This window comes from Corvus kubaryi, unplaced genomic scaffold (genome assembly GCF_017639235.1).
Source record: "Corvus kubaryi isolate FWS band 111438036 unplaced genomic scaffold, C.kubaryi_AGA036_p1.0 37130, whole genome shotgun sequence".
NCBI classification, from domain to species: Eukaryota; Metazoa; Chordata; class Aves; order Passeriformes; family Corvidae; genus Corvus; species Corvus kubaryi.
Genome location: NW_024581033.1, coordinates 543,700 through 560,397, shown reverse-complemented (window position 1 = coordinate 560,397; position 16,698 = coordinate 543,700). Strand labels below are relative to the sequence as shown.

Genomic DNA, 16,698 nt, shown 5'->3' with positions numbered 1-16,698 from the left:
TGGCCTGTGGAGCTCAGACCTGCTCCCAGCCCCAGCTGTGAAACACTAGGAGGAACCAGGGATCCAGCTGAGGTCACTCTGGTTTTTATTTCTCCTTCCCAAGCTGTGTCCAAAAAATAAACCTCTGGGATCTGCTCTGTGAGGAGCCCATCTGGTGCAACCCAAGGTGGCTGACAGAGGTGCAGACTCCATGGCGGTGGCAGAGGAGTCTGGCTTCGTGGGCGAAGCAGGACCAGCCCTGAATTCTTCATCTCGTGGTGGTTAATAAAATACTGATGGGATCAGCTGGGGTCCCCAAAGAATAAGATAACCTGGAAGGCTGTCCTCTCTTCCAGGGTGCCTGTGTCCCAAAGAGGCCATGAAACTGGAAGCAGTGCATACACCTGCCAAGTCAGCAGGTCCTTATCATGCTGGGCTCCCTTTTCTTTGTTTATTCCTTCTATTTTCCTATTTGCCCTTTGCTCGGCTCTCCCCGCTGCATTCCGGCCGGGGCTGTGTTTGGCCTTGTGCTGGTGACAGCGAGGGCATGGTGTGGTGCTGGCCAAGTGAAACCAAGATGGAGCCTCATGCCAAAGCTTTTAATTCAGCCTCAATTGCCTGATATTAATTGAATCCGAACTGGAAGATTGCAAGGGGGAAGGGCACATTTCTAAGGGGTTGGAGACTTTCTAATTAATCTGCTAAATCAAGAGACAGCTGGGCTTGTGAAAGGTGAAGGAGGGCTAAGAGCACTTCACCTGAAATGTGGACAGAGCCGAAGACATGAGAGATGAAGCTGTGGGCTGGCCTTCCCTAGGTTCTCTCTCCCCTTGGGAACATCCTTAAGAGCTCCCACAGTCTGCAGCCTCAGCCAGATGTTGTCTTCTCCCTGCCCTGATTAGAGGGTTCTCAGCTCCCTCTTATCTCCCAGCAGGTGTGGCTGCTGCCTCCTCCTTCCGCAGCGGGATGAGCGTAAGGAGGGAGACGAGACACAAATGTCACCACACAGTGTGTGGCTGTGCAGGTGTCGCTTTTGGCTCAGCCTAATCAAAGCCAATTTCAAGACCATCACCTGCCCCTTTGCTGGTGCAGGGCACTGGCTCTGCATGGGTCACCAAGCAAGGCAGCTAAGCCTTGCACATGTGTATGGTGTGGAAAGGGACAGGGACTCCAGGAGCTACAGCAGGCTCAAATTCTGTCCTCTGCTGCTGGAGCAGCTGCAGGGAAGCTAAACTGCATGGCTAAAGCCTGGTACCTTGATCTGGCCCAGGCCAGGAGGTCCCAGAGGGACTTAGGAAGGCCAGCACAAATCAGTGCTGAAGGCCATGAAGGTGGGTGAAGATATGTTGTACTTTTAAAGCACAGGAAATCCCACTCCCTAACTTTCTAGCCAGTCTTATCCTTGGAGGTCAGATATCCTCCCGAAGACACACGGAGCCATGACAGGAGCCTGGCATTGTCTGCACCACATTTCTGTACTTTAATAGCAAATGGAAGCTGGCCATGCATTGTTTTGGCTTTCTCTGAGTCTCTTTGAAGAGGGAGCTGTGACATAGATCCCTCCTCTCCAAGGGTGGAGAAGCACTTTGTGAAGGGAAAGAGTAACATCTCTTCTCCTCTCTGGGCTGATCTCAGCTATTGTTGTATTTTGGTTTTGTTGGGTATAGTTCTCCCTTATCTGCCGTGGTCAGACTTCTTATAGGGCATGGAAAGGACATGAAAAATTCTGGATTTGGCTAAAGATTGGACAGCTTGCAAATGTGAAATACTAGTGGGGTTTTTAGGGCTATTATTATTATCATCACTGTTAATAACAGCAGCATCTGGTGTTTGTGGTTTTTTCTCTTCATGGGTCTAAGACCTTTAAGACTCAGACTGGGTTCGTTGGTATCAGAGAATATTAGGATGTGATTGTAGCAGCAGGGACTTAGGCTGGTCAAAACAGAACAGTTTTTGCTGGAACAGAAGAAGAATATGGCAAAACCCCCCAAAACCTTAAGCTAAGTGACCTAGGAGTAAAAACAAGTTTTTCCAAGCATGTTCTAACCCAGTTCTAACAGACCTTGTCTGTGTTTCCATCAGTCATCCCACCGAAATCTGTCTGGGGCAACAGGACTTCCGAATTGCCCATCAGCCATGGTGAAGGGACTCTCTGCACCAAGAGGTGAAGGCGCTTGGGCGCTGGTGAGATCCCTGGGATGGAAACGCTCCCAGGGGTCCTGCCCGGAGTGAGGGGTCCAGTGTAACCCTGCTGTCTGTGCGTGTATCCTGCGCCAGGGGGATGGGCCAGGCAGAAATGCTGGGTTGGCAGCAGCCTTGGGGAGTAACATAAAGCGTCAGGGAGAAACATGAGCTGGCCACCACACGATGTTATCTCTTAGACTTCCCAGGCCCACAAAGTGCCGTCTGTTAGGGCTGCTGGATGTTTTCCTATGGGAATGTCAGTCTGGAGAAAGCTGTTTGATGGGCTGTGCTGCAAAGCTTGGGCTGTTTGGACTCACAGGAGAGCAGAGGGAGCACAGGCACTGTGGTGTGCGTATCCTGCACTGTTCCTGCTCCAGACAGCTCCCCCAGCCCCTGGGAGTATCCCACCAGCTCCCACAATCCATCCTACCCTCTCTGATGGTATGGAAGGAGCTGGCAGGTAGGGAAGGCCACAATCTCACATCAATCCACAAACAAAACAGCTTTCGGGCATTAGTGAGGCACTGGGATATGTGTGCTCAGGGCTCCTCATGAGGCATCAAGAGTCCTAAATTCACACAAACTGGTTTAGATCTCTCAATGTGGTTGTGAGAGGGACCCTGTGAGCCTGTGGTTGACTTGAGAACTTCACATGGGTCTCTGGTCTCCCAGTCCAGCCTCCTGGAACCACCCTTCTCCTGCTTTTAGTTGCTTTTCTGAACCTGCCCGTAAGGATGGCTTCAGGGCTCACCAGGAGAAACTCAGGGTCTCTGCCAGGAACATGCACTCATAAAAAAAAATAATATTTGGGTTAGTCAGAAAGCATCAGGAAATGCAAAGCCAGAGCAGAGAGGCTGACAGCCAAACAGAGGAACAGGTTGTTGTTTCTCCATGGAGAAGCAAGCCAGGATCTTGTCCCATCCAAAATTTCCAAAAATTTGCAAAATCAGGCCTTGGTTGACCAAGTCAGAACCTCACCACTCTGTTTTAATGGTGATGATTCCTGCTTCGGAAAGGGGAACACATCCAGATGACACCGCCTGGAGAGTCTGGTGGCCATAGGAGTCCCCATTGTTATCTGTGTTGTTTGAGATGCCTTCACAACACCCCAAGTCTGGGAAAGTGGCAAGTCCTCTGGTTTTTTCCTTCTTCCACCCTTTCAAGTTATCTTTACAGTGGCAGACCTACTCAGGATCATGGATCCCTTTGGAAAGACATAAGCCTATGGAAGAGGGGCGTGTGTGTGTGGAGCTCTGGGGTGTGCGTGGCACGTGCCATGTTCCAGCAGAGGCAGTCCCCAGGTACAACCTGCCAGGTGTCTGGAGGAAACACTCCCTGTTCTGCACATCAAATTGTTCACATTGTGGAGATTCTCCGGAAGACGAGCACCTGGATAAATATAACCCAGCCCAACAGGTCTGGGCAGAGAGGAACCAAGTGTTCTTCAGGCTGCACGGCAGAAGTGGCAGCAGCTCTTTTGGACTGAGGCATCTCAGACCTACAGCCACCCCCATACCAGCTTTGGTGGACCCTGGCCCGCCTTTGAATCCCATCTGGATTTACTGTTGGTCTCCAAGGGGCTGAAATGGAGCCTTGGGAGCTCAGAAACACAAACTGGCACTACAGAGCAAAAGTGCCAATATTTACAGATTCCTGATGGGAGATTCATGAACTACCTAGAGAGGGAATGTGTCCATGGTGATCCGCAGACAGACCTTAATTTAGGTCCCAGTCTGGAGTCCAGCAGCACTGGAGGCCCTTGGTGCCCACAGGCTGGAGTGGGAAAGGAAAGATCTGAACCTAAAATGAGGAGCTTTTATATTCCTGCCAGAAAATAAAACCTTCCTCCCAGAACTACAACCAAAAGCAAGTCTAGACAGCACCCTGCTCTATAAATACCCAGAGAAAATGCACGAATAGCCACAGTCTCCAAGATCTTGGGAAAAAACTGGAAGCTGGCTCCAGTACCCCTCCGAAAGACTTGTTTGCAGAGTCCTGGTGCCGAGTCTCAGCTCCTGGATTTACATTTTTCCTCTCTGTTGGAGGAATTCTGCAGAAGCTGGATGGAAGGAAAACAGGGAGCAGGTTTGGACTTGCTGTGTGTCTTGCCAGGGGTTCCAAGGTGAGCATTATCTATGCTTGGGCTGCAGTTTAGAAAGCTGGGGAGCCAGGCCCAGGAACAGCGCATTAAATATTAATGGATGCTTTTGGAAAGGTGGAGGGAGATGGATGAGCATCCTTACATAAAAGCTTATTAAACGGTTTAAATTAAAAGACCCCAGTTCAAAACTACCCAACTGGTAGAAAGTGTCATGTGAGTCACTTGTACTCCCCAGGAAGAAAAACCAGCATTAAGTGTTTCCTTGGCTTCCTGGGAAGAGAGGAGTGTTGTGTGGAATTTTGTAGCTTTTTCCCTCTGTCCTGTTTTTGTTTTGTTCCCACACCTTCTGTGAGCTAATCCTGTCCTTAGCACCACCCAGCTTCTGGGAGGTGGGAGCCAAGGAGCTGTGGGAGGCCGGAGCTGGCCGTGGGACTGTCTGGGCAGGATGCAAGGGAAGGGCTGAATGGCTCCAGTGCTGCCAGGACCTGTGAGTGTAGCATGCCTGGTATCCAAAAAGTTTGCTGAAGAAAGCACTGGTAGTTGTCATGCTGAAGGTTTCTCTGCCCTGCATCCTTATTCACCCCACAACCCCCAAAAACTATCCCCTTTTCCCAGCCTGGTGCTGTACTCTGGGCACTGGATCACCAGCAGCAAGGGGTTTAAAGCTGTGATTTTTAAACATGGGAAGGATTTCACACTATTGATGAAAGGGAAGCTTTTTCTTTGCTCTGTGTAAAAATCAGGACTCAGAGATCAGGCCAGTAAAAATAGGGAGTGACTCTGCCTGTGTGTGTCATATTCCAGAGCAGGACAGATAACGGCTGAGCCCAGACTGGAGCAGGGCATTGAATTGCCTCTGTGTTCAGGCAAAACACCAAAATCCTGAAACGGGCTGTGTGCTCGTGTCCCTGGCTGCAGGCACCAGCTCCCACAGCTGTTCCTCACGTGCACCTCCTGTAGAGCTGGAATATTTCTCTGATGGCTTTTCCAAGCTTGAAGGCATTTGTGGAACAGCTGGGAGACTCGGTGAAAGGCTGGCACTAATGGTGGTTGTGGACTGCCCATCCCTGGAAGTGTCCAGGGCCAGGTTGGACGGGGCTTGGAGCAACCTGGTCTGAGGGAAGGTGTCCCTGCCCATGGCAGGGGGTGAGTTGGATGGTCCTTACGGTCCCTTCCAACCCAAACCATCCCAGATTCTGTGAGGATGAGCTAAAGCTGGGATGGAGTTGTGAGGGTTCCTGTTGCGTCCCTGCTGCTTCCCGCAGTAATGTCATAGTTCTGATGGAGAGAAGCACAGCAGAGTGGTGTTTGTCATGCTCGGATTTCAAGGAACAAAGCTCAGGGCTGGAAGGTGGTACTGTGTTTATGCAAAGCACCCACAGCAAAAATGCTTCTTTCAGAAGCTTCAAAGCTGCCTGGTCCAACAGGGACCATGCTGATATCCCCTGGGTGGTCCTGGTTTGTCTGGTGGGGATCAGTCATTTCTCACCAGGTGTGGGTGTGCAGGTAGGGGACAGATTGGCTTCGCTGTTTGACCTAATCATTCGAGTGTCTTAATTTTCATTAAATGATTGCTGTAACGTGTAAGTACACGGCACCCTCCTCGCATCAATCCTGTGCAATCCCTACGAGCCAGCCTCAGCATTCCTGCTTCCTTACCTCTAACAGGACAGCTGTAAAACCTAACAGATGCATTTGGCAGGCAAATTCATTTTCCACAGTAATTCCCAACCTTTAGCCCCAGGTGGAGCATGATACACCTGACCATCCTTGCCTGGCTACTGCCAGCCCAAACTGGGCTGAAATGCATCAAGCAAAGCTGGGGGATGTGGCTGGTCCCTCACCCCCTCGGGAGGAGCAGAGGGAGTCTTGTTTGTCAGTGCACTCCCCCATGCTGACTGGTTCATGAGCAAGACAGAGCTGCTGAGATCCAAGGGACCTTTCCACCACCTCCTCCTAAAGGAAGGGCATTTTTGGTCACTCCCTGAAATGCTGATTCACTTCCCTGGCAGAAATTCAGGCATGTAGCAGGGCAGTTGGTGTGCCAAGAGCTTTTTTCTCCAGCAGAGAAAAGCTGTTATTAGGCTGAGAGCCACTTTGGGGCCACGCTTAGCTTCAGTTTGTCTCCAGCAATGTCAGCTCAAAGTCTCTGGGGTTAGATGAGGATGGGTAAATCTGCACCAAGTAATTGGTCAATCTGAACTAAAAATCCTTCTCTGCCTGTGTAGGAAGGTCACAGCATCCTATCTTTCCTCAAAGAAAGGGAGAGGGCTGCAACCCATCTCCCTCTGCCTATACCAGTGAGGAGCTATTCCACTCTGCTCCTGTTCCAAATCTCTGCCCACAGCAGTAGGGGCTTGGGGCTTGGGAAGCATCAGCAATTTTTATTTCCTGTTGTAAAACTCACCCCAGGCTTTTTGATGGGAGGGTGGGGCAGAAGATTTAAGGCAGGAGATTCATCTCTTTAAAATCCCAGTTGATATTTAAGGCTTTCCCAGCCTTTTTAAGCTAATCATGACAACATTCATTGCCATCTCTTCCCATCCTATTTTGTGCTTCCTACTCATATCCTGTCCGGGTATTTTTGGCCATTTGTAACAATTCATTTGAGCTAAAACTTGGCACATGGGAACTCAGCTCTGAGTGTCACTGCAGGAAAACAGCCTGACACCAGTTTAACCAGCTCAGTGGTGGCTCCCAGAGATGTGGCAGGGCTCAGATCAGATTTTGGTCTGACAACATCACTTGAGCTTTTTGAGTAGTAGTCTAATGTAGCTATTTCCTTCTGTGGTTGGTATTTTCATATATATTATCATGGTAGATAAAATTATAAATGGAAAAATGGTGATCTATCCCTTACCAGTCACCTCTGAAAGGCAGAAATGGGGGTTCATCCAAAGGAACTTTTGCTGCCCATCATTGATTCATTTTGCATGAAAAATGCTGAGATTTCTGGATTTTCACAGAGTCCTTATAGGAACCACAATATTCATTGCTGGTACAAAACATGTTCTGCTTCAAAATACTCAACCCAACCAGCTGAAGGATTCTGGGGTCAGAAGACAAGATGTACAGTCACAGGAAATCACTGGGTTGATTTCCAGTGTTTGGGCTTTCAGTGAAGCTGTGGATGAGACCACAGGAGGGTTTTGCAGCCTGAACATCCAGTTACCCAGTGACCAGAACAGTCCCAGGAGAGATCATTCCAAAACCAAAATAAACCCCATTCCCTTTGCCCTTTGTTTTGTATAGAATAGAAGGATGTGTGAGGCTGGGTTTATCAAAATAATTCAAATGGCAGTTTCTAATCTTGCGGTGCAGAAATGTTTTAACAATCTTGCCACAAAAAAAAAATTAATCTCTTGCGAGGGTGAGGAGGAAAAAGCACACAATTGGTCCCTGCAGAGGCTGGGATGGGAGTCTGAGCTGGCCTAGGAGGAGCCAGACTGATTCCAGGGCTGGGAAGGGGAGAGAAGAGTTTCCTGCAGCGCCTTAAAGAGGAAAGGCTTCCTTGGCCACTCCTGTGTGCCCACAGGGTCTTTGGTGCAGAGATTTCCAGTCCCAAAAGGCTAAAGCTGTGCAGGGCACATGAAGAGAGGGTTTCTGCTGTGGGAATCACAGCACTGTGGAACAGGTTTGCCCAGAGAGGTTGTGCCATCTCATTCTTGGAGATTTTCAAGAACAGCAGGAGTGAACTGTGCAGCCTGTTCTGATTTCAGAGCTGACCCTGCTTCAGGTTGGACTGGAGACCTCCTGAGGTCCCTTGTGGCCCAGATAACCTTGCAATCCTGAGAGGAGAGGGGGAAAGGAGCAATAAAGCCCTTTTATGCCAGGTGGGCAAGGTGTGTGTGGAAGGATCAGGGCTGTTGGCACGCAGTGGGTCCAACACAGGCCACGTGGATGCTCGAGCAGCCAAAGGGGAGCCAGGTGGTGCTTACCGTGACCTGGGGTTTAAAACACTGAACTCTCCTTGCTGGTCTGACTGTCATTAGGGTCTGATCCTTAAATGAGCCACAGGTTTATGGGTCCCCTCTGGAGCAGAGAAAATTGTCAGAAGCAGAATTGTGCCTAAGCATGCACACTGGAGAACCTGGCATATTCTGGGAAGGTCATTCTGAAGGAAGGGGCAGGCAGCCCTGAGAGCACAGGAATACCTGTGGTTTGGGAAGGATAAAGGGCTGTTCCTGGTGCTCCCCAGCCAGGTGTTCCTGAATCCTGCCCCAGGGGCCTGCTGCTGAGCTCATGGATGCTCAGGGATATCATGAGCTACCCAAATGCTCCTTTAGCTTGAGTTGTTGGGACAGGATTCCTAGAGAAGAACCTGCGTGCCCATCACCCACGTGGCGCTGGATTGGAGCACGGCCTCTCTGAGCAGCATCCTGGCAGCCACAGGCAGCTGGCAAGGGCGGATCGTGTCGGAGGCAGCTCCGGGAAAATACCAGGGACTGCCAAGGATGGTGGCAGCTCAGATCTCCCCTGCAACTTTCTCCTGCTTCACATCGTCCTTCTCACCTGACTGTTTGCTCACCAGGTGTTGGCAGGCAGGGAGCAGGAGTGTCTTGAGGCTCGTGCCAAGTGTGAAGCAGATGTTCTGGGACCTGTCTGGTTTAGTTTGCACGTGGCTGTGGCAGGGCTTTGGCTGCCTGGCTGGTTTCAGGCCTCCCTTCCTGGGCTGTGACTAAACCTGTACAACGTTTCCTTCTGCTGAGCAGTCACTGAGGCCAGAGCTCCTCTCCTCCCTTCCATCCTCCCCTTGGCTCAGAGGAACCAGGGACAGCTGCCTGGATGTGGGGTGGTCCATCGCCTCTCCCATCACCTGCCCTCAGTTCTGCTTGGTAGCAGGTTGGGGCACACATGGCTGCAGCACTCATGGATACCTGGAGGAGAAGCCAGGAACAGGACAGGAGCACGGGACGCCTCTCTGCAAATTTTCCCAGCCCCCAGCAATGGGAGCGAAGAGCTCCTGGTACCCTTTTCCATCCCTGAATTTCTCCAGCTTTTGGCCAAGCTGTGTAAACCTTAGACATCCTGAATGGCCTGTGGCAAGATGCTCTGTGCTCGGCTCTGCAGGGTGTTCTCAGCCACCTCCTTTTGTTCATGCTGCACTCGCCAGCTGCTGGTTTCATAGGATGCCCCCCAGCTCTGTCAGCAGGAAGCAGCTGTTCCCTCATTCCCTGTCTCTGTGCCATAGGCTGTAGCACAGATCTCAAGGAGAGCAGCACCTCAGTGTCCCTCTCCCATGCTGAAGAACACTGGAAGTTTCATGGCTGAAGTAACAGACATAGGGGCTGTTCCTGGTTTGTTTTTAAGCCTGGAGCAGATGCAGCAGTGGCAAGAGGTGCTTCCTTGTCAAGAGATTGCTCAGGCAGCCGATGGCCCAGCCACACCTTGGGTGTTACCTGCTGGTTCTGGCAGAGGCCAGCTATGAGCACAGCTCTGGTACATTTGCTCTCAGTTTATCCTGTTGAACCTGCTCCTGCCTCGCTCCGTGCAGCAGCTTCTCTGACAGAGGCGCAGCTTTTCTGCCTTTCTTTTAGCTGCTAAAACTTTTATCAACTTATTTTCCAAGCAGCAGCAACTCACAGCACACCTGACAGTCTTGGAGTTATCCCTGAGAGCCTTTCATGCCACTTTCACACTCCTGCCCTGTACCTTCTATTGCAAAAAAAAAAGGTGGAAAAATCCAACCCAATATTTTCCTTGTGTTTTGACTATGGCTTGAACGCCAGGTTGGAGTGGGCATGTGCCTGGATGCTGGACTAGAGCTTTCCTTCACCAGTTGGGTTCCCTGCTATGGAAACTCTGCAGGGGCAGCTGGAGATTCTCTTCAGGAATCATGGAAACACAGAATAAATAGATAGAATCACAGAATCAGCCCTTTGACTTCAATGGATCAAACTGTCATTTCCATGGCCCAGATGTACCACTCCCCTCCCACAGTTTGGCAGGGTTTCTGTTCTCCTGAGCTGGAAAAAGAGGTGAATCAGGAATCCACCTGCCTGCATGCCCAGGTCCCAAAGCCATCAGGAGATCAGGCAGAGATGCTGGCGTGCAGGTGCCTGGTGGTACAAGATTCCTTCCCCCACCAGCCTGACAGACGGGACTCTCTTCTCGTGGGGAACAGGATCAAGCCTGTTAAAGTCCACGTAACTCAAATGAGAGGATTTGTTTGGGTGCAGTCTGGGATACCCTCTCCATCACAGAAATCCTGCCTGTGTCACATATCAAGGGGCAGTCCCTTTTGTGGTCAGTGTACCTGGACTGAGGAGCCAACCCTACTACCTAACCTTACCTCCACACCTGCACAGTCTGCCTGGGTACATGTTATTCCTCTTCCTTTTTCAAGGGCTTTTGAAAGTCCCGTATCTCAGCCCAGAAGCAATGCTGGGAGCACCAAGTACCGAAAGCAGGACGAACTGCCTGGCTGGGTGAAAGTCAGAGTTACAGGTTAACTCGCGGGAATGGCCACAAACAAGGCCATTCGCTTCTGCCCCAGAGGAAGACATTAATATCTTCCCAGAGAAAAGAGGTTTTAATTAGTGCTCCCTTCTGCATAGAGCCTGGCACTCCTCCTCTGTCTCCTCAGCTGAACACAGCTATAATTAAGAGGCAGTAGTGTCAGGAATGAGAGTAGGCTCCAGCCTATGATTTATTAAGGGATATCGTGGGTGCAATTACCTTTCTCTCTTCTCCTCTCCCTGGTGTTTTTATGAAGTGAATTTACTGATGAAATTATTATCTCGGGCTCAGGCAAATGGACACCTCTGTGTTTATCTCAGCACCAACAGCGAAGGCACTCTTTTGCCTCCATACAGTCACCACTGAAAGCCTCAAATGTGACTTATCATAATGTCATAAATGGATTGGTTTGGGTTGGAAAAAGTTCCATTTCCCTGTCATGAACAGGGACCTGCCCTGTCCCTGCTTTCCACTATCCCAGGTTGCTGCAAGCTCCGTCCAGCCTGGCCTTGAACACTCCCAAGGATGGGGCAGCCACAGCTTCTCTGGGCAACCTGTGCCAGGGCCTCAGCACACCCACAGGGAAGAATTTCTTCCCAATATTTAATGTAAAGCCACCCTCCTTCAGCTTAAGGCCATTTCTCCTTGTCCCGTCACTCCATGCCCTTGTGCATGGAGAAGTTTGGAGGACTTGGAGGAGTCTGTGTCCACAGAGTCAGGTTCTGGCTGGCAGCAGCAGTGGGACAAGGAGTGACCCAAGGGAGTCCTGATGGTGGCAGTGAGGAGTGCGTGACTGACTAGGACAAGCCACTGGCATTTCCACAGCAGTGAGGTGGGTCAGGTTTGGGATTCATTTTGTATTTGCCAGTGAGGGAACCTGGGGTTGCCCATGATTTTAGGTGTCAGCTCTGGTTCCAGCAGCCAACACCTGTAAGGCATGAAGAGATTCTCAGCTCCCAGCTGGTTCCCACTTCTGTCCGTCTTGAGAGAGAGGGAAGTTAGGTGTAAACAGTCTGGGGGAGGGTAGTGTTGACTCAGCCTGATCCTAATCGCCATCCCACCAGCAGCACTATTTCACTTTCTGAATCAGCTGTGGTGCCTGAACTTTGCTTTATTGCCATTTGGATGGGCTGCACTTTACCTTTGTAGGATATAAATCTGGACACGTTGAGACTGATAAGACAGAAGAAGAAAAAATGAAAAAGGAAGCAGAAAGGACTAAACTTGAATTCGAATTATGAAAAGCTTCTGGGGGTCAGTGTCCCAACCAGAAACCAAAAATAGGAAAGAATTTTTTGTTCCATTCCAAGGCAGTGCTGAAAGACCCCAGCTCACAAATGTGGAGTGTTCCTGTTCCATCAGCCATGGAAAGATCTGCCTTCACCTGGGGCAAGGCTGGGTTGTAGGATCATGAGCCGTGAGGGCTCATTTTTGCCACACCTGCCCATCATGAGAGCCAAGGCTGTTGCAAAATCCTATCCCATCACCCTGAGGGTGCTCAGCTCCTCCATTCCAGCTGAAATTGCTGCTAGAAGCTGTGGTAGTGTCCAGGGAGTGGGAAAGAAGAGGTAAATAGGTGGGCTAATGCCTCTACAGGTGAAACCCCAAGTGTGGACTGGATGGGGGAAATGCACCCCTGGCTCTGGAGATGAGGATTTCTCGCATTTGAGATGTGTTTGCCTGTCTCAGCAGGACAAGGAGAGCCTTCGTGGGAGGTGCTGGTGAGAGGGGTTGATTTGGGCCCTGCTCTGAAGGCAGGGATGGATGTAAGGGCACAGAGCATCCCAAGCAGGGTCTAGCTCCGTGCCAGATGGGCTGGAGCAGCCCAGCCCCTGCCATCAGCCTCTTGCCGTGTGAGGGTCCCCTGATCCCACTGTGCCTGCAGGAACAGGCACCTCCAGGCCTCGCTTGGTGCTTTCAACCAAATCAGGGCCCCAGCAGCTTGTCTGGGCACTTCAGTCCCGGTCCCAGGGCAGCTGAGCAGACAGAGACTGTGACTCCTCACTTCTTCCCGGGGGTTGGAAGCTTTTGTTCTGTTCCTCAGCAGATGCTCAGTGGCAGTAAGCACGTTGCAGTAATGCCCTTGGGAGCACTCGGATAATGGGAACAAGGGCTGGGCTCTCCTGGGGAATTGCAGTTCAGGTGAATGGGAAATATCTCCAAACCGGTCCAGCTCAGCTACACACCCTTCCCTCCCTTCTTAATTGCAATTCTTCCTAATTTATCTGGATTACCAGGAAGTAAAATGCCAGGACTCTTTTGGTTACCCCCCTGGCATTGTGCATTTCAATTTTGGAGGCGGTACTGTCGCCAGCCCAGGAGAAAGGAAAACTCTCGCTGCCTTGGGAAAAGACAAACCATCACCTATGTGCAGAGGCGGCCATGTCCATGTGGAAGCAGCTCTCCCTGGGTCCCCTTCCTTTCCCTCTTGACACCTAAATATTTTAGGGATGGGTGATAGCATTTTTTTCCCTGAGCTTGACCTTTCAAACCCACTGCAAGCAGACAGAGATACTGTTCACAGCCTCCCCACTCCATGAAAATCCTTCTGCTCTACTCCATTCCTGACTGTGGTCTTGTCAGCAGGTGGGGATCCAGAGCCAAACTGTGCTCTCAGGCCTCCTGGGCCTCCTTGGATCTTGTCTCCTGTGTCTCTCAGGTGTTGTACAGTGCCTGGCACCATTTCTGATGGTGCAAGGACTCTCCTACAATGCGGGTGGATGAGCAGAGAGGGTTTCTGGAGTACGACCCTTCCCCTCCCTTGGAGTGGGAAACATGAATACCTCCTGGACAGGCAGATGGGTATTTTTCTGGGCACTTTCTGAGGGTCTTGGCCAAACAGGTGGTTCAGCAGGCCGTGCTGGCAGAGCTAAGTGCTGCTGGATCTGCCGGTGCTCTACGAGAGCTGCCATGCCAGGCAGATACTGAGCTGCTGGTAAAGCTCTAGCGCAGTGCAGGAGATCATCCCTGTCACTCCAGGAAGTCTGTGGACTTTACTTGGCACTTCTGCTTGGGGATCACTAGGCTAGGCTCAAGTATTTTCCAAGGGTGATTGTTTTATTGCCAATGACACCAAACTCGCAGGCTAAAGGCCGTGCATTCCTGTCTGCCCTGGAGGGAAGGGCAGCACTGCTGACTGCATTCGTGGAAAGGAGTCATGAGCCCTGACCAGCCCCATGCAAGGACAAAAACGTAAAGTCTTCTTCAAAACCACAAACCTGCCCTGACCCAGCACTTCAGGGAGACCATGGCATGGAAGGGAGAAAGCCAAGAGTATGACGGAGAGTCAGCACCCCCGGCTGCAGCCCTCTGGGAATAATACTCCAAGAGTTCCCCACGCACTCAGGATTTATTTCATATGGATGTTTCTCAAGCCCACGCAAGCCAACGCATTTGTTCTCCCTGTTTCACTCCTTTCTTTTTTGCTACAAGGGCTGAAACCTCCCAATTCCTACAGCACATTAGTGTCTCTTCTGAATCTTTCTGTTCCAGAATGATCCTGTGAGCCTATGAAAAGCATTTTGTTTTCCAGCACATTCCAAGCCATCTCATCCAGGGGCAGATGCCAGCAAACCTCTGGCAGGTTTGGACCTGCAGCCATGCCTCAGCAGGGTCTCCTCTCAGGACCTACAGCCCGGTTGAATGACCAGAGTGGAGCAAGCAGGCCAGGGTTCCTCCTGTGCGACCCCTCCCTGTCTCTTCATGCCCTTGGATGAATCCAGGCAGGCAGCCATGACAATTTGTCATAGCCTGGCAAAATGGTGGCTACTGTGACATTACCATAGACAGCATCTGCTCTGCAATGTCCCTCACAGAATCATCATGGTTGGAAGAGACCTTCGAGATCATGTAGTCCTACCCTCGACACCATCCATGGGAGTTGGGCAGATGGAGCCCTAGGATCTGCAGGGCTATTTCAGGCTCAGGGCTGGGCTTTGTCACTCCGACTGATGGCGAGTGGTTTGCCATCAGCAAAGGTGGGCACTGAAGGCACATTCTGTCTGTCCCTGCGATACCTATCCTGTGGCTCAGAAGACATTTCCTGCTGGTGCTGAGCAGCATCCAGGCTGCCCACCTCTGTCATGGTGCCTGTGCCCATCCTGACATCAGGGTTGATGGCAGAGAGGCAGAAAGCCAAGGACTCAAAGCTTGTCTTGGCAAACTGCTCCCAGTGGTGTGTGCACATCACAGCCGTTCTCCAGCGTCACTCACAGCTGTTCCCTTCCCAGGACTTCACCAACAGCCAGTTCAACAATGCTGGTGCTAAACTTTTCCTCAGGTGCCTAAAACCACTCCCAGTTCCTCTAAGCTCTATGATTATATGACAAACCCACCCTGCCCTGCTGAGTACAGTGGAGTAGATCCTGCTCTAGACCACCTGGAGGGCTGGAATACAGCTGGAAGAGCACCAGTTCCTTGGCCAGCCTTCCCAAGGCTTCAGCTATGGAAACCACCAGCAGGAGCAACGCAGGCCTGACCACAGTGGAACTGAGCTGTAGTGTTGTCCCAAACACCAGTTCAAGCCTTTGTTTTAAACAGGGCCAACCAACGACCTCTCACAGACACCTTCCCACAGTGAATCCCAAGTCCCTCTTCCCAGTCCTGTTTTAAAGGGCTCCTTGATTCAGCACTGCTGCCTGCCCTTTCTGTCTGTGAAGGACAGAATCAACTGAAAACTCGGATCACAGAGCAAAATAGAGCAAGGAATGTGCTGCTGCCTGCAGCATCCGCAGGTGAAACCCTGTGTGGGTCCCTGCTGTATCAGCTGGGGGCTGAGCCTCTGGCTGTCACATCTTTTCCTCAGACAAAGTCCTTTTTAGGGGCACATCCCAGCCAAGCTCTGGTACTCCTGGATGAGCAGCTACTGATGGATCTGATCCGTGCTTTTGGAGCAGCCCAGCAACACAAGTGTTAACTCCCTGTTGCCCTAATTACAGCGGGGCAGTCACCGGATTTTACTACTGTGCTGTGTCACAGTTATTTCCAGTATTTGAAAATAATGTTGGTCACATCATTTGTCCCTGAGCCTTGTCCTCGGTGGAGTTTGCACCAGCATTTTCCAGGAAAATAAGAGAAAGGGGACAGGAATGCTGTGACTCGTTAACGTGGATGAAAGCTCATCAGGAGGCAGAGCTGTCACGAGAGGGAACAGGGCAGCTCCGAGCTTCCCTCCGTGCTGAAATCGGGTGGTGAATCCTGCCAGGATCAGGGGTAGGGAGATCTCACCCACCAAGAGCAGCAGGTCCTTGAGGGGCCCGGCGGAGAACGGCCAGAAGTTCTACACATGTCCCCAAAAGAGGAAACCCCGAGGTTTGCAAACAAACAGCTGCTCAAAGCTACGTCTCCAGACTTCATTACGAACAGAAAAAAAGCCTCGTTCTGTGCCAAATGGACATTTTGCTGCCAAGAAAGTGCCACCTACTGGATCTCACCTGGTGGGGAATCACCAGGACGGGAAACAAACTCAGAAAACACAATGCTGGGAAAAGTACGTTTTTTCATCTTTTTAAACTAAAACAACAGAAAACTACACTGATAGTTCTCCCAGCCACAGCCCCTCTCCAGCCGTGCTCCCTCCACAGCAGAATCAGACAGACTTTTGAAGTGGATAAAAGCTGGGGAGGGGGGTGTCAAGTTTTAGGGCTTGCAAAGAAGGACTCACCGGTGCTGAGAAGCCGCTCTCGTCTCCCGCAGTTCGCTCAGCTCCCGTGAGTTCTCTCCCAGTTTTCCGTGCCCTCCTACTTAAATCCTGCTGCCATTCTCCAGCAGCCAAGCTCCCTGTCCTCCCTGCACAGGCTGTGAGCCCGGTGCCCCGAACGCTGAAGGAGAGTGGGAGGCAGAGCCCACCCGGCAGCCCGGCCTGGGGTCCCCGTGCTGTGGTTCCCCTCTGCCCTTTCCTCCTGGTGCCGCTCGCCCCGAGTGTCTGAGAGCAGGTGACAGAGGTTTCTTGGCAGAGGAGAGAGGAGGGGAGGGAT

The 16,698-nt window shown here is 51.2% G+C and overlaps 1 protein-coding gene across 1 annotated transcript in view; it reads right to left on the bottom strand.

Annotated features, from left to right (window-relative positions):
* Nucleotides 1-16,698, bottom strand: part of EPS8L2 (EPS8 like 2) — a gene marked incomplete at its 3' end in the record, with an annotated part of 38,179 nt that extends 21,481 nt beyond the window's left edge. The window contains exon 1 of the mRNA XM_042021208.1: nt 16,386-16,698. The remainder of the gene's footprint in view (nt 1-16,385) is intronic.